The 23,494-nt window shown below is 31.6% G+C and overlaps 1 protein-coding gene and 1 long non-coding RNA gene across 2 annotated transcripts in view; both read right to left on the reverse strand.

Moving 5' to 3' along the window:
* LOC147009002 (N-acetylgalactosaminyltransferase 7-like) overlaps positions 1-23,494 on the reverse strand; it is a 581,063-nt gene that overhangs the window by 443,516 nt on the left and 114,053 nt on the right. The window lies entirely within an intron of this gene.
* Positions 14,924-16,866, reverse strand: LOC147009006 (uncharacterized). The gene is made up of 2 exons (XR_015053243.1): positions 15,983-16,866; positions 14,924-15,885 (listed from the first exon to the last, which is right to left on the reverse strand). It is a non-coding gene; the product is annotated as an uncharacterized LOC147009006 (long non-coding RNA).

The raw sequence follows: 23,494 nt of genomic DNA on the forward strand, positions 1-23,494 counted from the left end.
ACTAACATATGATTTATTACTTACATATAATAATTACTAACATATGATTTATTACTTCCATATAATGATTACTAACATATGATTTATTACTTACATATAATAATTACTAACATATGATTTATTACTTACATATATTGATTACTAACAAATGATTTATTTCTTACATATAATGATTACGAGCATATGATTTATTACTTACATATAATGTCTTTCTTGCATATGTTTATTACTTACAAAAAAATGACATACGAGCATACGATTTATTACTTACATTGAATGACTTACTAGCATATGTTTATTACTTACATATAATGTCAGTAGGGTAAGAATACTGATTCTGGCTCACTTTTCCCCATGTAAATGAATGGGGGATTTTCAGCGATTCCCTTTTTTTTTCCCTAAAAATAAACCCCCTTTTTATCCCAAGGTATATTTATTTGTCTCCCCTTTTAACTTGGAGGTTGAACCTCATTGAATTGAACACCTGAGGGTTGAACAGCTCACTCATTGAACCTATAAAGATTTGTTCATTCTCAAATTCCTTCAATAGTTTAATTTTCTTTGCACAATAATCCCCATCTAAAATATTGACAAACAAAACATTTGAATCTTTATATTTTTTAAGATACCCCATTTGTGCCATTACGAAATGATAAACTTCTCTTAATGCTCTCATCTGACCACCTCCTGAGCCACATATCATTTTGAGATTATAGTAAATTGTTTTTTCATTGTTCAATTGATAACCATCAAAGTTTTCAGTCCATTCAAGGATATTCATTTTTTTCTTTACATCCTCTAACTTACTAGTTTTTAAATTAATTCGCTTATTTGTTTTATTTACCTTTGTTTTAGTTATTTTTTCAATAAGACTTATTTGATATTTTTCACATTCATTATGTTTTCCATTTATATACCAAGACTGAGATTTTCTCCACTCTTTAGTTTGATTAATACTTGGTTTAACCATTTATATATTGTGATGTGCGGTAGCCCTTAAAAACCTTAACCCATCTTCCCATCGTTAAAACATAATCTATTTTATACACTCTATCATACAATATCCATATGGAACACAATCTATTCCATTATCTAAAATAAATCTCTTATCATCAAAGGCTCCTAATGCCTTTTTATTTACTTCTTCACTATATATGTTATGTTTATAACTTCTTATTGTATTCATTTTCCTATATTCTTCTTTCTTATTCATCAAACAATTATAATAATTTCTAAAAGTTATTGATTTCTTTATTACATATTTCTTTATTCCCTTTAACCTCTTATCAATCTGTTCACCATACTTATAAGCATATGCCTTTGCTCTCAATCCAATAAACTCACTCATTACTTTTCCACCCAACTCATCCTTAAACTTACCAATAACCTTTTCATTCTTTTTGGAAAATAACTCACTCTTCTTGCTGAAATTACTTGTATCATATACTCCAATATTTTTCTTCATATCTTCATAAACATCATCAGTTTTTATATCTAGGATAAAACTATCAGTATCCATATACAACAATGAAACATTTTCACCATACTCTTTCTTTAAGTCATTATACAAATAATCATACATCAATATCTTTGATAAATCAAGAACTGCTGTTCCAATATAAATTGGTTTATCCATTACAATACTTTCCTTTTTCATATGAATTGCAGAAAAGTTCTCTGAAAAACCTCTTCTCTCTCAAAACTTGGTTTATTTATCAATCTCGAAGCTTCTTTCCAAGATGTTGCGAATCTAATGTTTTGCCTGTTTCTAACATTTTCCATAGTCTTTCCAAATACAGCATTATTCATTAATTTATAAAAGTCCCCTTCAAATTTTACTTTTGTATTTGCTCTCATATCTGTATTGAATTGAATATACTTTTTCACCCAAGGACTTTGTTCAAATTTTAAAACTCTATGAATTTTAGCTACTCTCAATCCTTCTCTCAAAAACTGTTTTAAGCTTCTCTGATGCAAAACATATCCCTCTTTATCATAGAATGTTGTTAATAACTTTTCTGTTGATTTACCTTTAATATTAAAACTTTTATGATAATCACTTAACCATTCTTTCTTTGGAGTTTCTTTCTCACATGCAAAAGGAAGATCTTTATGCTTATTATGAAGATCACTCGGGTACCTCAAATCAACTTCAAAATAATAACCTTCTTCTTCGTCATTCAATTCCTCTTGAGAAGAAATAACAATATTCATCAAAGCCTTTTCATAATTCTTTTCTTCCACCCACTCTAATTTACCATAAGGTAGAGATTGAGACATTGCCCATCCATACAAATTATTAGCATCAAAATACATCAAATAATTACTATCTTTTTCACTATCATAATTTGGGAGATATTTATTATTTGCTTTAGCATATCTTTTTGAACATACTTGTGATATTCCACCTCTCTTGGACTTCTCAATCATCAAAAGCATATCCACATCACTGATTAAATCTATATCTTGTTTTGTCATTTTCAACATTGCACTCCAAGCTAAACCAGGAGCTGTGAAATAGTGGGCAGGATCTAATCCATAACAATTTTTATTATGACAGAGTGATCTAAAAGCTTCAAACACATCAGCTAACAATAAAACATCTGTTTTTAGATATAAATCGTGATATTCTCCAAGGTTCTTTATCTTAAATATTTTCCATATTTCTTGTGCGTGTTTATATTCCTTATCACTTATCTCTTCTTCATAAAGGTTATTATAGAAACTTTCTTTTGAAGGAAGTTGTGTTTCTTTAAATCTCATAAATGAATCCATATAATCATAAGGATAAATTCCCTTACTTGTAAGAATTTTCTCTTTACTTTGAATTTCATTCCTTGTTTGAATTTCCTCTCTCGTAAGAATTCCTTCTTTAATCAGAATTTCATCTTTAATCTGAATTTCCTCTTTAGTGAGAATTTCCTTTTTTGGAAAGAATGAATTAAGATTTGGAAAAGAGTCTGTGGAGCTTAGATTTGATGCGAGGTAGGCTAGTGGTGTTCCCATAAACTTGTAAGAATCTAAAAACCTAATACGAGTTAAAGGTTTTGTGAATATCATTTTTGAAAATGAAATATACTTTTGACTTGTGTTTGTTATAGCAGAAATATTCCCTGGTGTTTTTGAAAGTTCATTTATAAATAGATGTGTATCATAGTTGGCGCTGTTGTGAAGAAAGACTGGAATAAAAGAAGGTAATTTATAATTAAGATTACAACAGGAATGAGCGGGACCTCTATATTTACCAGTAAGATGACAATGGTCTCTAACTTCAGACTCCTTAATTTTTCCCCTCACAAATATGACAGATATTGTTCATTCTAAATTCTAATTTTTCTTCTTTGGTTAATTTCCATCGGTTCATTTGTTTCTTTCATTAATTTAGTGAGTCTTATACAATCCTTTTCTAATCGTTTTACAAACTCTTGTGAAGCATTTTTTCCACGATAATGTTCAAGTTTGTTATACTTTTCTCCAACAGATGATTTGATATAATAACAGAAACCACAAGGAATATGTTTTTGATATTTATTTGTATATGGTTCTTTTGGATTAGGAGAAGCAGTATTTATCTTTTTAAGGATACATTCAAAATCAGTGTATATCACAAATGGGTGCATGATAGATTTATTATAATCTTCAAAATAAATCTTTTCACCAGGTTTAGGCATTGTAATTACAGCTGATTTATGATTACTACAATATTTTGAATGTTGTTCTAATCGTTCTTTTGTATGAAATGAATTAAGACATCTCTTACAAGGATATATTTTGTTTGCTGTTCTGAATACCTGAGAAGAGATTAATCTTGATAAATTATTGATGTATGTGTAATGTGAATTCTTTCCAACACTAAAATATAAAAGGTCAATGTGTGTTTCTTCATTTTTATAGTTGTTTGAAATTTTTAATATTTGAACTTTGTTTGTATCCGTTAATCCATATACATTAATAGAAAGATTATTCTTTTTCTCAAATTTAGGAATATCTGTTAATGGCATTGGGAATTTAAAATCTTTAATGTCCAAGGTATTCTCATATTTCATATATTGTTTTACTCTTTCTGAATTACATTTTGGTGGATGTAAGTGAGCAAGAACAGACCAGAGAAAACATTTATTATCATTGTTCTTAATATTAACAACTGCCTTCTTTAGTTTTATTTCTTTTGGTAATTCAATATAAGAAGAAGCTTTAAGAGGGTTTGATTTTAGAATGTGTATATCTAAAAAGATGATTTTTTTAATATTGAATCCACTTCCTACCACTGTATTATCAACATCCTCCTCTTGTCTTGATAGTTCTTCATAAACCCCACTATTCAAAAAATCTTGAAATGATGTTATAAAATGAAGATCTGTTCTCATATAAGGAGTTTGTTCTTCATCTTGTCTTTTCATATTCATTTTCACTCCCATATAAAACTTTAAAGTTTTTATTTCTTTTAATGTCTTTTTAATAATTTTTTCAACATCGGGTTTCACTATTTCAATTGATTCAGCTATTGATGATGGACTGGGTTCTCCAAATTGAAAAATCCTTATTTTTATATGCCCTTTAAATGCCTCATCAGTGTTTTTAATATAATAGTCTCCCTTTACTTTAAACTCATTTTTCTTGTGTTTTTGTGATTGAAGATGTTGATTATAACTACTCTTCAAAACATCCTTTGAACAGATATCACAATGTTTTCTTTCCAACTCAAGAGGAGATATTTGATGAAATAGATTAAATGTGTGTTTGTTGGTTCGGAGGTGTTTTCTATAATGTTTATATTCGTGATTACAAACATCGCAGTACGTTGTATTCACCATATTTATAGAATAAAACTTTGCTTAAACTAAAATTTTCTTGATGAAAATTTCGTTTAATTTATAGGTGAATCTGTGCTTAAAAACATTTTATCCTCCAACTTTTTCACTTAATAAATACAATGTTTCAAGACACAAAAGACAAGTTTCAATCAATCTCTTCATCTGTTAAAGATACTGAGAAATATGTCAAGGATGTAAAATTGAACAAAGATAAATATAACAACTATTGGATAAAAACTATTATGGTAAATAATATGAGTTCTTCAATTTCCTTCAGTGGAAGGGCTTTTAGTATACCTGGTAGAACATCAATTAAAGTATCTCTAACAAAAGTTTCTCCTCTCCTTCTAGTAATATATTCAAAACTAGAAAAAGCAATGAAACAAGAAAAAGTATCAAAGAACAAAAAACCTTATGGATGAAGCTTTAGAAAGAAAAGATAAGACCATCTGTAATATGCAAGGAGAAATTTGTATTTTTTTCAACAACCCTAAAGATGTAAATCTTGATGAAATAAAGGATGTTAATATATCAGGTGAAATGACATTTCGTTCAATAGTAGTTAACGATAATTTTAAAATTACCTTTAATATAAAAAATGTTGTCGTTGAATCTGATAATGAAAAAAAGTATATCGATATCGATAGTAATATACAACTGAAAGTATAGATGAATTTCAGTTTAAGTAAAGTTTTACTTTATAAATATGCTAGACTTTCCTGATTCTCCATATGACAAATTTGAGAATTGTCCTGCGTGTGAAAGACAGGGATTAAACACAGAGTCAAAAGCCTATAAACAATGTATATTCTGTGATTATCTTCTAATTAATGATAATAAAAAATATAAAAAGGAAAATAATTCTTTTAGATTTACACCAAAAATGAATTACTTTACAAGATTGATTAGAGAAATGAATGTAAAGTATGAGGATGATAACACACCTTTCCTTACAAGGGAAGAAACTGAACGTATAAGAGAAATGTTCAAAGGATTGTTGTTGTATATTATTCATGGATGTAATTTTCAGGGAAATATCAACACAAGATATTGTATAAATAAAATAATGGATTATCTTGAAATTAAACCTGAACTTAGGATAAAATATAGAGTTTCTAAAAAAGCCAATAATAAATTAAATAACCTGTTTTTCAAATATATAAATGAATGATTTTTTACCTATTTGGGAAAATAAGATAAAATTTAACAACCATAAAAATCTCCCAAATTCATTAAGATGTCTCATAGTTGGTTCAAGTGGATGTGGAAAAACCTGCTTACTTTTAAAAATGCTCCTCACTCCCAACTTTTTAGATTATGATAATTTAATAATTTTCACAAAGTCGAGTTTTCAACCAGAGTATCAACTACTCTCACAAGGTTTTAATGCTGGTCTTCAAAAAGAAGATATAATAGGTTTATTTAAACGTCAAAAAAACCTAAATGATTATAACATTGAAGATATAATTCAACTATTTTGTGATACACAGAGATGTAAAAAGAAATCAAATCTTATAACTTGTATTCTTAGTGATAATACGGATGATATACCGTCTCCCCAAGATTTGGATAAATCAAAAAAAGAACCTCGTTATCTTTGATGATTGTGTTAATGAGAGAAACCAAACGGTAATGGACAGCTACTACACAAGAGGGAGACATTCTTCTTGTAATTGTATTTATCTTAGTCAATCGTACTTTCAACTTCCTCGTCGTTCCATCAGAAACAATGCTAATACTTTTATTTTATTCAAGTTAAATTCAATAGATATCAATAATTTTTGGAGAGATAATTGTTCTACATTATGTAGTAAAAAGAAATTTGAGGATTATATGAAGCACACGACTGAAAAATATAAATATATTGTTGTGAAACAAGATGAGATATTAAGGGATATATTTTTTGTTTTATAAACAATTACATATATAAATGACAACTATTATTATAAATCTTGTGGGTAAATCTGCTTCTGGAAAAAACTTTCATAAATCAAGGTTCTTGTGTAGTACAAATGAGAATATTGTAAATTTACTTAAAAAACACCCCGTGATACGCATTGTATCAACAACAACTAGAGCAATAAGACCTGGAGAAGTAAAAGGTGAAGATTATCACTATATTTCAGTGGAGGAACATATGCGATTGAGGAATGAAGGACAAATATTTGAGGTTTCTCTTGGTACAACAAAATATTCACATTGTAAGAGTGAGTTAAAGAAACTAAAATCTGGTGGTGTTGGGATATTAGAAACTAATCCAGAAGGAACGAGACAAATTATTAAATATCTGAGCGGAGTGAAGATTTTATCATTCGGTTTTGATGTTGATGAAGAAACTCAACACAAACGTATGAAAAGCAGAGATGCAAGGATTAGTGAAGAAGAAATTACAACTCGCATTAATGTTAATAAAGAATTTTATGAAATATTTAAAGAAAAGGATTTATTTGAACACATCTACTTGAATGATGAAGAAAAGGAAAATTTCCCTGTTGATCTTTACAATTCATTAAATGATATTTTACAATAAATAAATGGATACAAAAGAAAGAGCAAGAAGATTTAAGGAACATCAAGAGTTGGTTTCAAAAGTTGTAAAACAACAGGAAGACATAAAGAAGAAAGCATGACAGACAGAAACTAACGGGCTAAGAAGCATTTGAAAAAAAACAAGAGAAATTTTTTAAACCACTTTTTAAAAACTTCCCAAGAAAAATGAAAGATGTTTCCACAGTTCCCACAGTAGAATATACTCCTAGAAAGCTTCAAATGTTAAAAGATTTCAGTCAAATGACGGAGGAAGAATTAGAGCATTTAGGAGAATTAGAATATGATGATGAAGGTTTATTTCAACAACTGGAAGAGATTAATCAACCCCCTGATTATATTGTGAATGCTGTTCAAAACAATGAATATTCAGCGGATTCAAAAACCAAAGCAGGACTCATTCCAACAGAACAACCAGCAATATTTCATCTTGTTCAAGAAAAGGTATTGATATTTAATGATGAATTAAGGTTCTTAAGTTCTGCTCAACCCCCTGTTAAACTAACTCCGAGATTAATGTTTCTTCTCACAAAAGATGGAAGACAAGGTTCAACTGTGAGGGATGAATCAAAGTATATTGATAAACCATTGGATATGGAAAATAATGATGATAGAGTATATATTGATTTGCTGAACACTCTAAATTATAAGGTTATTCTTTCTGGTAAAAGTAGGAAGAATGAGAAGGAGAAACACATTATTCAGGCTTTAAGTATCCTTGGTTCAGGTATTAGTTTTCTTCCAAATGACCCATCGCAATTAGTTAATAGACTGTTATTGTTGTTCGGCAGTAAGAAGGCTGGAAATAACAATTGTTTTAATGAAGCATCAGCCATTTTAGACCAGTTGATGAACATGAAAATAATTAATAAATCTCAATATAAAGACATTTTAACTCATATTAAATAAGATGAGAAGCACAATCCTGAGTTTTAATTTCACAACAAGCGACCACACATCTTCATTCCCATACCCACTACAACTTGACACAACAAAAGAATATGAGGCATCTTTATTGTCCATGGAGACTTATAATACCTTATTTAATATAACCGAGAAAAATGACAAGTTTAGTTATAATCCGGGAAGTGGATACAAAACGATAACAGTCTCACCCAGAGCATACGAGATTTCTCAAATATCTTCCGAAATTGCTCGTCTTATGAAAGAACAGGGTGATGAACCAAAAATATTGTTATAAACATTCAAACATACTTCAAAATCAACGATTAAAGTTAAAAATAACTACAAGGTTGATTTCACAATTGATAATTCATTTAGAGAGTTATTAGGTTTCTCCTCAAAAAAGATTGAAACTAATGGGACGTTTTACAGTGATAATGTCATTCAAATATCCTCAGGAATAAATTCGGTGTTAATTCACTGTGATTTGATTGATGGTGCTTATAATGATGGATTAAAAACAAATACAATATTTTCATTCAGCGCATACTCAACCCCAATTGGTTATAAATTCAATATGGAGCCTAAAAATTTGGTTTATCTACCTGTGTCAGGAAAAACCATACACAGAGTAAATTTTAGGATAACCGACCAAGATAATCGTGTGATTTCTTTTAATGGAGAAGTTATATCCATCAGAATTCACCTACGTGAAGTTTTTCAATAAATAAATACGATGGTTATTGTGAGGAAGCACGAGTTGGGAAAATATAAAATAATTACAGGGGATGGGATGTTCCTTTCCCCGTACTACAAGGGTGAAGGTATGTATCTTGGTAGAGGATACTATAAACCTAAGAGACAAAGGGGTGTTGGACATCAATTTAGAGGAGATGGGATAATTGATACTCTCATGGGTATTGGTTCAACTATTCTTAAACATAAAGACCTAATTGGTTCAACTGCTTCTGCTGTGGGAAATGTAGCAGGTGCTGTAAAGAGTATAAAAGATGCTCAGAAAGAATCTCATAAATTACAAGCAATAAAAGAAATTAAGAAAGGTAAAACTCAGTTGTCCCCCCAAGAACGACAGAAAATAATTCAAATACTTGGATCAGGGTTTCAAAAGTTTTAACATCTTTTTTCCTAAATAAATACAAGTATGGAAGCAATTGATAGTATCTATGATTTGGATGATACTATTATTATCTCAAACTCCACTAAAAAAGAAGATTACTTCAAGGTTAATGCAATAACTGGAACAGACTGGAATACAAATGGTACAAAAAGTTTTGAAATAAATAATCAACAAACCTATTTGAATCTCTCCGAAAGTTTCTTGTTGTGTAAATTTAAATTCACTAAGGCTGGGAATAACACAAACGCTACACTTGTAAATGATTTCTTCTGGAAAATGTTTGATAGTGTGCGATTGTATATTGGAACACAAGAAGTTGAAGCGGTTGATTATGTCTCTGCTGTATCTGAAATGATGAAATTTACACTCTATACATTCAGTGATAGAATGGGAAAGGGGTCTGTCGAAGGTTTTATTCCTGATATGTCAACGGGAACAAACACAGACCCTGGATATATTCAAAGGAAAGGAATGTATAATGATGATACAAAAGCAGAAAATAGTTTTACTGTGGCAGTTCCTCTTAAAGGTATATTTGGATTTTGTGATTATGATAAAGTTCTGTATGGTCTTAAAATTAGATTTCAACTACAAAGGAATGATAATGAAAATAGATTGCTTTTTGGTGTTGGTAATGCTTTTGGTGATCAGAATAAATTTGTAATTGAGGAGATGAGTTGGTATATCAGTGAATATACTCCTAATCTTAAAACAGAAGAGATGTTGAATCGAAGACTTAACTCAAAAAAACCACTCAGTGTATCATACCTCAAAAGAAGATGTCAACACGTTAAACTCAATCAAACTACTTACACGTGGAATTTGGGTGTTCTGGAAGGAAAGCCACGATATCTGTGGATGATTTTTAAAAAGCCAGATGGTGATACTGCGACTGATAAGAATAATGCATTGAGTGATAATGCTAAGGTGAAACAACTTCGCGTTTCTCTAGATGGAACATTTTATCCACGAGATAGATTGGAAATTAATTGGGAAAAAAATGATTTTGCTGAAGCATACAAGTCTTACCAAAAGGTGTGTGAAAGTAATGGAAATAAAGAACCTATTTTGGATATGACAGCATTTAAAAGTTTGTATACAATCTATACGTTTGACCTGAGCGCTCAAAAAGAAACTATAAAGTCTAATCGAGTGGATACTTCCCTATACATTGAAAGAGGAGAGAGTGAAGAAGTTGATACATATTGTTTGCTTTTGGAAGAAACAGAATTGCAGATTAATACAGATAATGGTGTGATGATTAGTCTCACATAATTTTTTGTTAAATAAATGAGTGGCAAAGTACCAACTGGGGTATATGTTAATCAAATCAATCTTCATAAACTATCATCTTGTGTTCAAAATCAAAAGCCTTGTACGATTAACGTTAATACAATTCAGAGAAAAGGAGCAGTAAGAATTGATGTTTTGCTCACAAGAGAACAGGTTAAAATCTTGAATGACACTGGCTCACTTAAAATTAAAATGACAAAACCAATGTTGAAAAAATATTCAATAAGAGAGACGAGTGGAGGATTTCTCCCATTTCTAATTCCTTTATTTGCTGGTTTAAGTGCGGTTGGAGCATTGACGGGTGGTATTTCAACAGCGGTCAAAACTGCCAACGAAAGGAAGGCTCAACTCCAGGCTCAAAAAGAATTGGAAAGACATAACAAAGAGTTGGAGAAACAAATTAGTGGAAGTGGTGTAATTGTAGATTTTGCTGAAAAACTTGAAGGTCTGCCTGATAAAGCGAGATTGTTAGTTGGAGATATGCTTTCTTCTATAGCACAAGCAGGTGTAAAATTAACGAAAAGAGGTAATGGATTATATCTTTCTAATAAATAAATGAGCATTGATGAGTGGTTGAAAGAATTTGGAAAGAATACAACATCAAATTTACAACTTGCCAAATATTGTAAGAAATTAAAAATTCATAATGTGGTTATTTGTATGAGAGATGAATTAACAAATGTGTCGAAACATACAAAGAATATTATTATGAACTTAGAAGATAATGATGGGAACGGTTCTCATTGGGTTTGTATTTTTAATAGTCAAGACAAATATTATTTTGATAGTTTTGGTCTTCCACCACCTGTTGAAGTCATAAAATTCTTACAGAATGGTGTTTATCAAACATTTCAAGTCCAAGAATTAAATTCCAAGTGTTGTGGTCAATTATGTCTATATGTGTTATTTCAACTCAACAAAAATAAAAAATTTTATGATATTATTTTTAATCTAATATAAATGACTTATGTTGGTAAAGATGGTTCTATCTTTGGTGTATCTCAAGAACTGGATATTGATTTATCAAATTATTACACAAAGGCACAGGCTGAACGACATAAATATAATATAAACAAAAATATTAACATGAAAAATGCTTATAAATTAAAAAATTATCCAAGCCCGACTGACGCAAATGACTTGGTGAGATTAAGCGATTTATCACAATATATATACTTAAATAAAACGGCTGTGTATTCTAAAGATACAGAAGTGTTGATATTATCTCCAGGTCATACAGAATTCACAGTTCGAATTAAAATAAATTTTTATAAAGAAGGGCGTATCGTTTGTATGAGAATAGAACAATGGGGGTATGATATGAATGATTTAGGGTATAATTGGTCATTTAAAATTAACCTCGAAGACCTGGAACAATTAAATCAGTCTCGTAAGGAAGAATATTATCCACTTGGTATCGAGAATGAGTTTTGTGGAGCCACGATTAGTAAACAACAAATAAAAGAATTTAATAAGGGTAAATATAATAATGGTTTTGCCCTTGTTTATCTCATGAAAACAGAAAAAACAGGATTTTATATAATAAGTAAGGAAATACAAAATGATTTAACTATGGGAAGATGGGGAGGTGTTTCGTGCCATAATATTATTCTAACATATATTTCTAATACATAAATGACAGCAAGAAGGCTTCAAGAAAATTATCATTTCTGTGTTCAAGCATACCTTCAAGAAAAGGGTATTCGGTATTTTAATAAATATGTTCTACAACATAAGAATGAGGTATTTTCAATAAAAGATTGGCATTATGCTGATGTTGATAAACCAACAACTTTAGATTTAATTAGAATGTTAAATAATGAAAAAATTATGAGGTTAAGAAAAGGTAAGGCTCTTTTAGAAATTCAAAAGAAATTTTATTGGTATCCTGTTGTAAAAAAAATTATTTTGGATACAGGAATAACAAGAAATCCTGATGAATATATGTATAATATTCTATGGGGTGTAAACGATTCAAGTATAGTAAGGGATGAGGAAGGAGTTGAAGAAGAGAGGGAAGAGGAGGAAAAGGAGGAGGAGGAGAGAGAGAAGGAGGAAAGAGAGAAGAGAGAGGGAGGAAAGAGAGAGAATGAATAAATATCAAAATATAGAAACCAGTGAGATTCAAAAAAGAATAGAGGTATTAAAGAAATTAACTTATCTCACCAGGGAGGAATACAAAGAATTAAAAAGTCTATTTACAATACTTTCGACAAGACTATCGACATCGAGAAGACATGTATTTTAATTCAAGTTTTTTCTTAAATAAATGGAGGAGAGAGTGAAGGCATTTCTAAGGATTCTTTATGTTTTAAAAATTAAGATTCAAATGTGCATGTTGGAAACTAAAAAGGTTTTTGCACTCTGCAGAAATTTTTCTCATAAATAAATGAGTTATTGTCTCAAATGTAAAAGAAAACTAATACTAAAAATATTTCATATATTAAAAGTAAAAATAACAGGGTTATACAAAAAGGTATATGTTCGGTGTGTGGTTCAAAAAAAATCAATTTATCTCCAAACACAAACTCGGAGGAGATATACAAAAGTTTTTATCAGGAAGTAAATTTACAACTACTGGAATACCAGGGGAATTACATCTTCCAGGGTATTCTTTCTGTGGTCCAGGCACAAACTTGGATAAAAGATTAGATGAGGCAGACAATCCTAAATCCTGGAGTAAACCAATCAATAGAGTTGATGAAGTGTGCATGAGACACGATATTGATTATGGGAATACCACAACGTTGGAAGAAAAGCATGAAGCCGATAGAGAAATGTTATATAATTTGTCTCTGATACAAAATCCAACCTTGAGAGAAAAAGTTGATAGGTTCATCGTGAAGAAGATGATTAGTGCTAAATTGAAACTTGGACTTGGAAATTCAAAAAACTTATAGGCTCTAATGATGCCATTAAGACTGAAGAGCAATTAGCTGATGAATTACATAAACCAATATTCACAAAGTTTCAGAGAAGGAAAGTTTATTCCAAGGAAGTTGATTATATCTGGTCTGCTGATTTGATTGAACTCAATAATGATAAGGGGTACAAGTATGCTTTAACCGTTATTGATTTGAGGAGTAGATATGCGTGGGTTGTCCCTTTAAAAAACAAAACAGGTAATACTCTTATGTTAGCTTTTCAACAGATATTTAATAAAAGTAAGAGAAAACCTAAGAAATTGTGGACTGATGAGGGTAGAGAGTTTTATAACAAGACATTTATGAATTTTTTAAAAAATAACAGTATTACATTATACAGTACCTTTAATGAAGGGAAGGCAGTTGTTGTTGAACGTTTTAATCGTACCTTAAAAGAGAGACTATATAAAAAATTCACACAACTCGGTTCACAACAATGGTTATCTTTTATTCAGGATATTGTGGATAAGTATAATGACACGATTCACACGTCAACGAATATGAAGCCATCAGAAACATTTACAAAATTAAAATATGAAAAAGAGATTAATGTCAGAAAACCTAAGTTCAAAGTTGGTGATATCGTAAGAATATATAGGTGGAAATCTCATTTTGAAAAGGGTTTTACTGAACGATGGACGAAAGAACTTTTTAAAATTGTTGATGTAATAGATACAGTTCCTTGGACTTATAAAATATATGATTTGGAAGGGGAAGAGATTTTAGGTTCATTTTATTCACAGGAATTACAAAAGACAAAACTAAGCAGATAATACACCTTTGTGGACACTAGAGGGACAAGTCCGAGGTGTATAACAGTATATAATGTGTGTCAAGGGGGACGTTCTTAGATCTGTGAACCCCAAACACAGAATCCTCAACTGAATAGTCAAGGCTTAACTTTTGTTTGTGTGTGTGTGCAATGGGAGCAATAGGTTGGCGCTTCACTCCCTCCTACTATACACCGTTGTGGACACTCGAGGGCCAAGTCCGAGGTGTATAACAGTATATAATGTGTGTCAAGGGGGACGTTCTTAGATCTGTGAACCCTAAACACAGAATCCTCAACTGAATAGTCAAGGCTTAACTTTGTTTGTTGGTGTGTATGTGTGTGTGTCCCAACCCTCACATTCAAAATCTCAACCCCAACCCTCACATTCAAAATCTCAACCCCAACTCAATCCTCACCCAACACAGTCTTTTTCAAAATGAGATTTCCACCTATATATATATATATATATATATATATATATATATATATATATATATATATATATATATATATATATATATATATATATATATATATTTTACGTTTTTTTTTTCTCTTCTTCCAATTCTGTCTTTTAAGGCTTTCAGGTTTGATGACGTAAAAAGGGGGAGTAAGCCTGCACTTTCTTCCCAGAACTTTCTTGATCTTGCTCCCATCAAGCACCATCCGACAAAGAACTACATCGATAGGTTTAGATCCCAAAGAGTGATAGCAACTCCAAAAGTCTCCAAAATATAAATAAATAAAATAATAATAATAATAAATAAATAAATAAATAAATAAAAGCCCCCAAAAAAGTTTCAAGTGTCCAACATAAACCCAACTTTCCAAGTCTTCAAGGTATAACCACATTCCCGTTGAGTTTCCAAGATATGTATCACATTGTGAGTTATCAATCCAGAACCCACATTTCAAGTATTCAAAGTAAAACCAACTTACAAAGTCTCTTAAGGATAACTCATTTACTGATTTTTTCAAAATTTGTGAGTCTCCAAGGTAGGCCCCATATTTAGAACCATCTTGGCAAAACCCTTTTCCTGAGTCTCCAAGGTAGTTATTTAAACCATCAAGGCAGAACTCATTTACTGATTTTTTCAAAATTTGTGAGTCTCCAAGGTAGGCCCCATATTTAGAACCATCTTGGCAAAACCCTTTTCCTGAGTCTCCAAGGTAGTTATTTAAACCATCAAGGCAGAACTCATTTACTGATTTTTTCAAAATTTGTGAGTCTCCAAGGTAAAACTTGTATTCTGGCTCATCAAGGTATAACTTGTTCAGTGGGTATTGTCTTGATAACTCACAATGAGTACTATTGCTGTAAAACTCTTTTTCAGGATTTTGCTGGTCTCCAAGGTATAACTCTTTGGTTGGGTCATCAAGGACGAACTCGTTCTGTGGGTCTTGGTCGCTCATAAGGTCTTCAACCAAGCTAACAATTTCGCCCCAAGTTGTAGCAAAAGCAGTATTTTCATTTCGTATTTCAGACACAATTTCCTGTGAGAGAAAATAATAATGTATTAATTAAGTTATTTAATTATTAAATGAGTATGCTTCAATCAAAGTTTGAAAATAGGAAAATAAAAAATCTTACCTCAATAGATAAGAGGTTTGAATCCAGTTCATCAACTTGAAGGTTTAGTTCCATAGAAGACAGAGAGTTCCAAGGAACACCAAAGTCATCCCACTCAAGGTCTTCAACCAAGCCAACAATTTCCCCCAAGTTGTAGCAAAAGCAGTATTTTCATTTCGTATTTCAGACACAATTTCCTGTGAGAGAAAATAATAATGTATTAATTAAGTTATTTAATTATTAAATGAGTATGCTTCAATCAAAGTTTGAAAATAGGAAAATAAAAAATCTTACCTCAATAGATAAGAGGTTTGAATCCAGTTCATCAACTTGAAGGTTTAGTTCCATAGAAGACAGAGAGTTTGAGACAAGCACACAGAACACCATTGCCAGCAAGAACAAATGTTTAAAATGGAGCCTGGGTTTGAAGCTTTTATAGAGAAAGACTGGTGGGTGTGGTTTCCTTTGGAAATTCCCTGGGCAAGCCTAGGCAAGCCTTCATTGGGAAATTTTTCAAAACCATAACATCCTGTAATTTTCTAGTGATTTCTTTGTGAGTCAGAGATGAACTGGAAATGATGTAAGAGTGGGCGGGGCTTAGCAAAAGTAGGCGGAGCTTAGGAAAAGTGGGCGTGGCTTAGAAAAAATATCTTATGAAAAGTGGGCGGAGCTTAGCAAAAGTGGGCGGGGCTTAGGAAAAGTGGGCGTGGCTTAGAAAAAATACCTTATGAAAAGTGGGCGGAGCTTAGCAAAAGTGGGCGGAGCTTAGGAAAAGTGGGCGTGGCTTAGAAAAAATACCTTATGAAAAGTGGGCGGAGCTTAGCAAAAGTGGGCGGGGCTTAAAGAAAAGTGGGCGGGGCTTTACAAAAAATAACCTGTGGCTCAGGAGGTGGTCAAACAAGAGCATTAAGAGAAGTTTATCATTTCGTAATGACACAAATGGGGTATCTTAAAAAATATAAAGATTCAAATGTTTTGTTTGTCAATATTTTAGATGGGGATTATTGTGCAAAGAAAATTAAACTATTGAAGGAATTTGAGAATGAACAAATCTTTATAGGTTCAATGAGTGAGCTGTTCAACCCTCAGGTGTTCAATTCAATGAGGTTCAACCTCCAAGTTAAAAGGGGAGACAAATAAATATACCTTGGGATAAAAAGGGGGTTTATTTTTAGGGAAAAAAAAAGGGAATCGCTGAAAATCCCCCATTCATTTACATGGGGAAAAGTGAGCCAGAATCAGTATTCTTACCCTACTAATGTCTTTCTAGCATATGATTTATTACTTAAAAAAATGACTTACAAGCATACAATTTATTACTTACATATAATGACTTACTAACATATGATTTATAACTTACATATAATGACTTACGAGCATATGATTTATTACTTCCAAAAAATGACTTACGAGCATATGATTTATTACTTACATATAATGACTTACTAGCATATGATTTATAACTTACATATAATGACTTACTAGCATATGATTTATTACTTACATATTATGATTACTAACATATGATTTATTACTTACATATAATGATTACTAACATATGATTTATTACTTACATATAATGATTACTAACAAATGATTTATTACTTACATATATTGATTACTAACATATGATTTATTACTTACATATAATGATTACTAACATATGATTTATTACTTACATATAATGATTACTAACATATGATTTATTACTTACATATAATGATTACTAACATATGATTTATTACTTACATATAATGATTACTAACATATGATTTATTACTTCCATATAATGATTACTAACAAATGATTTATTACTTACATATAATGATTACTAGCATATGATTTATTACTTACATATAATGATTACTAACATATGATTTATTACTTATATATATTGATTACTAACAAATGATTTATTACTTACATATATTGATTACTAACATATGATTTATTACTTACATATAATGATTGCTAACATATGATTTATTACTTACATATATTGATTACTAACAAATGATTTATTACTTACATATATTGATTACTAACATATGATTTATTACTTACATATAATGATTACTAACATATGATTTATTACTTACATATATTGATTACTAACAAATTATTTATCACTTACATATATTGATTACTAACATATGATTTATTACTTACATATAATGATTACTAACATATGATTTATTACTTACATATAATGATTACTAACATATGATTTATTACTTACATATAATAATTACTATCATATGATTTATTACTTACATATATTGATTACTAACAAATGATTTATTACTGACATATAATGATTACGAGCATATGATTTATTACTTACATATAATGTCTTTCTTGCATATGTTTATTACTTACAAAAATTGACATACGAGCATACGATTTATTACTTACATTGAATGACTTACTAGCATATGTTTATTACTTACATATAATGTCTTTCTAGCATATGATTTATTACTTTAAAAAATGACTTACAAGCATACAATTTATTACTTACATATAATGACTTACTAGCATATGATTTATAACTTACATATAATGACTTACTAGCATATGATTTATAACTTACATATAATGACTTACGAGCATATGATTTATTACTTCCAAAAAATGACTTACGAGCATATGATTTATTACTTACATATAATGACTTACTAGCATATGATTTATAACTTACATATAATGACTTACTAGCATATGATTTATTACTTACAAAAAATGACTTTCCAGCAAATGATTTATTACTTACATGAAATTACTTCCTAGCATATGATTTATTACTCACATATGACTTAGTCACATATGATTGATTATTACATATAATGACTTACTAGCATATGATATATTACTTACATTGAATGACTTACTAGCATACGATTTATTACTTTCATACAATGACTTACGAGCATATGATTTATTACTTCCATATAATGACTTAATAGCATTTGATTTATTATTATATATAATGACTTACTCGCATATGATTTATTATTACATATAATGACTTACTCGCATATGATTTATTACTTACAAAAAATGACTTTCCAGCAAACGATTTGTTACTTAAATGAAATTACTTCCAAGCATATGATTTATTACTTACATAAAATCACTTACTAGCATACAATTTATCACTTACATAGAATGACTTACTAGCATATGATTTATTACTTTCCATATAATGACTTACTAGCATGCAATTTATTACTAACATAAAATGACTTGCTAACATATAATTTATCACTTACAAAAAATGACTTACTTGCAAACGATTTATTACTGTCATAAAATGACTGACTAGCATATGATTTATTACTTACATATAATGAGTTCTCACGTTCTTACTCATATGAAACATACTCGCATAAAATGACTTACTATGAGCTTTCTTACTAGCATATAATGACTTACTAGCATGCAATTTATTACTAACATAAAATGACTTGCTAACATATAATTTATCACTTACAAAAATGACTTACTTGCAAACGATTTATTACTGTCATAAAATGACTTACTAGCATATGATTTATTACTTACATATAATGAGTTCTCACGTTCTTACTCATATAAAACATACTCGCATAAAATGACTTACTATGAGCTTTCTTACTAGCATAAAATGACTTACGACTATCTTTCTTATTGACATAAAATGACTTACTACGAGCTTTCCTACTAGTGTATGCTGGCATAAAGCATAGCAGCATGAAATGACTTTCTACTAGCATGCTTACTTCAAAACACGAGCATAAAATGACGTACTACTCACTTTCTTCTAGTATATATGCTAGCATAAAATGACTTACTATTCACTTTCTTACGAGTATAAAATGACTAACTCGCATAAGCTTTCAGTGATCTTTCAACCAAAAAGCATACGTCGCAAGCTTAAACACACGTAGTGCACATCAAACACACAAAATGCATCACAAGGTGCAGAATCAAACAAAGTCACATAGACTGGTTTTCAAGGCAATTGCAGAGTACATTTCTTGACGTGAAAATCATCGACAGATGGCTCTTAACAGACAATACTCACGCAACACCACAGTCACTTTAATTATTTTTAAAAAGTAAGTTGCGAAAGGTTGGATCCAATAGGAACTACTATATATATATATATATATATATATATATATATATATATATATATATATATATATATAAAAAGCATGTCTTGCAAAGTGAGGCCTGTGGAATGGTGTGCCAAACTACAGTATTGTGTAAAGCCATTACGATTCATTGACATCTTTTACAAAATAGCAAAGCAGTCAATGCTCGGTTTCCAAGAGAATTTTGCAATCCGATGCTATCACACTCAAAGAATGTTTGGCGCTCCATGTGCCGAGGAACCCAACTTCAAACGGCACATTCGCTCCTGCAGACGCTTTGAGGCATCACTCCAGAGTAAGATAGGCCAGTAGTCAAAGCGATCTGTGACCTAGCATCTGATGGCACGTTAAATTGTATCGACCTCAGAACCTGACATGGGCGATGCATCAACTCCATGCAAAAGTGAAATATACCTTGGATAACGGTTTGGAAGAGCTTAGCCTTATGCCGTGGATCCAACCTTCCATGGATCCAACAGTACATGACAACGTGTGGATATGCGAGTCTCGATCCACTCTCTACTTTAAAGCTGAATGTAATGACCAAATGATTTGTGCAACGTTTAAAAACATACTCACGATAGTCCTAAGTTGTACTAAAGTGTTTTTATTTTTCAATGAGCAAGTACATACAATTAGTAAGGAAATATTTTTCTTACTAACCATGTACTATACTTATAACCTGATCTGACCAGCATATTGAATCCACTGTAGGATGAAAGCCTTCCTCAACACGGTCCATTATGTTATATTCAATGCAATTTCAGGTCATTGTAACCCAATGACCTTTTCAATTTCATCTTCATCTAATCTTTGCACTTCCTGCTCTTCTTCCAGAGCCTTATCTAAATGGCCAATTTCTCTTGGTGGCCGGGTCATCTCGTCCACTGGTTGTCCGTTTTCCATGCATTCCTTCATGTCCAGCCCGGTTCCATTTCAATTTTTTCCCATTGTGACCAGAACGTCAAGGCATTTTGTTTTCCGTCTGAGCCGTTAGTTTCTCTTCTTGTCCCCTTTGGTTATGCGAAGACATCATCTATTCACGGCTCTTCACATGGTGATCAATTGTTGCTCCAACTTATTTGTTGGAGACCACGTTTCACTGGCACACACTGTTGCTGGAAGAACACATCGACTGTAAACTTTCCATAATTCAGTCACAAGGGCAGTTTTCTTTAGAGGAAATAATTTTATCTCACAAATGCTCTCCATCATGCTCTACTATGTCTCTTCACTTCTTTAAAATGATCTGTATGCATTTGTATGAATAATCCTAAGTTAATATCATTGCTGGTTTATTCAATTTAGCGATGAAAGATGGCAAAATGTTCCACCAGAAAGGACCCAATATCAAATTTCAAGCTAAATTCCCCCCACCCCCCCCCCCCGTTTGACCCCTGTGACCCCAAGTCCCCACTCCGTGGGGTATGAACAAAGGAGGGGGGGGATCTAAAAACTCGTTACATGTTTCATGCGTCCCCCAATATTGACTGCATATACAAAGTTTCATAAAAAAATGTTCCAAATGTTCCCACAATTGCATTTTTTAGCATTTGGCCTTTTGGTCCCGTCCCATGATACCACTGCTCTCGAACCTGCTTGCCATGTGGTGATCATAACTACCAAGTTTAGTGAATTTTGTCTCACTGTTTAGGAAATACCGTCATGACAGACTGACAGATGGAGTCGATTACCATTTCCCCCATTATTTTCAAAAAGCATGGGGATGACGATTACGTTATCCGTGAATCGTAGGTGGTTTCGGTATCCTCCATTTTCCAAATATTTTAGTTGTTGGTATCATCCAAGGCATGCAGTGAACAATTTTGGTGAGGTCGTGTCTCCCCGTCCGACACCTCTTTCGATCTTGATCACTCTTTTGGTTGCAGTATTAAGGTCGTTGTTCCTCCATTGCATACTTCGCTTGATATATTGATGTACCTGGAGTTGACCTTTGGGTGATGTAGAACTCGTATGATGACGATTTGTTTCCACACCGTCGACATATTTTTAAGAACCAATAAATAGGAAACACAAAGGAAGTTTATATTCTCCTGATTTTCCCAGAAGCAGATTTATTTTATGAACGAAGGTGATCCATTGTTGAGTATCCATTTCTATGACATGTTTGCCCCCAGTCAGTTGTTGTTGTCTTGTTCAATTCTGATTCTGTTATTGAAATTAAATCTATCAAATTTTGTTTTTCCTCCATTTGGTCAAATCAATGTCCATTTTGTTGGTTTCTTCTTTTTCAGAGATGATGCTCATGATCTGGAAACTAATTTTAATCACAAGTTCTAGTAAGCTGCTTCCTCTTCTGTTCCTTTTGCCAATTCAAAAACCTCTAACAGCTTCCTCGGTATTTTTTCTTTCTTCCTTGTTTTTGTTTTGCATCAAAGTCATCCATAATGATTATTTTGTTGAGTTAATATTTAGAAATTTGTGCACTTCTTCATCATCCTGACACACTGTTCGGGGCAAACACTTCACTTATTTTCATGCCAGCGGAACCCCATGAAACCTGCGGTGCGATATCTTGACACAACTGGAGGTAAAGTGAAGTGGAGGTAATTGTAACCAATAAGACTGCACAAATTCATAGTGGTGCTGCAGTCCAAGAATAACTTGCTCCTGCTTTGAGACGATGTCAAGGTCGCTTTGCTCGTGGTGCAAAACAGAAAATTTTAAAAACTCCTCCACCACGAAGAACTCGAGTGTGACCGCTGAATTAAAACATATTTCTCCAGATTTGAAACCATGTCAACCTCGCTTGCTCATGGTGTCGAACAAAATGGGTCATTAAAAAAAATTAATTGATGCCAGCGAGATTCAAACTCGGGTGCATACCGTTCTACCAGTGTGCAAGTTCCCCACTGAGCCACATGGTAAAACACCAACGAGTGTGCAGACAAAGTATATCCATGAAATGTATGTCATATAATCTCATCTGCACAAAAACAAGATGGCTATGATAAATTATGATCAATAAGAGGCTGAATGTGTGTGTTTTCTGGAAAACACCCCCTAAAGTCTAAACGAAGGTTTACAAAAGTCATAATACCCACAAACACACAAGGGTGAGTTGACAGTCAAAGAAATGTGTGCACACCATCACCAGTAGGAGGAGAGGGCAAAGCGGGTCCCTTAACTTATTAATACATCGATTATATTTCTGATAATTTCAGAGGCAGTCGTGCAGTTCAATCAGCCAAACTCTTGTAACTTACAACATGCCCCCTCCCCCCCCCCAACTTGGGTTTTGTCAGGAAATCAACGCCACTCTCACAAACTTCTTCTTTGCTCCTTGTATAGAGCATGAAAATATTCTTCAACAATAATCTTGTAATTGTCATTCCATTTTACTGAACCCATTTAATGTTTGGTTCTTCTTCCA

Source organism: Eptatretus burgeri, chromosome 18 (assembly GCF_056783735.1).
Source record: "Eptatretus burgeri isolate ZD-2024b chromosome 18, Ebu_testis_v1, whole genome shotgun sequence".
Taxonomy (NCBI): Eukaryota; Metazoa; Chordata; class Myxini; order Myxiniformes; family Myxinidae; genus Eptatretus; species Eptatretus burgeri.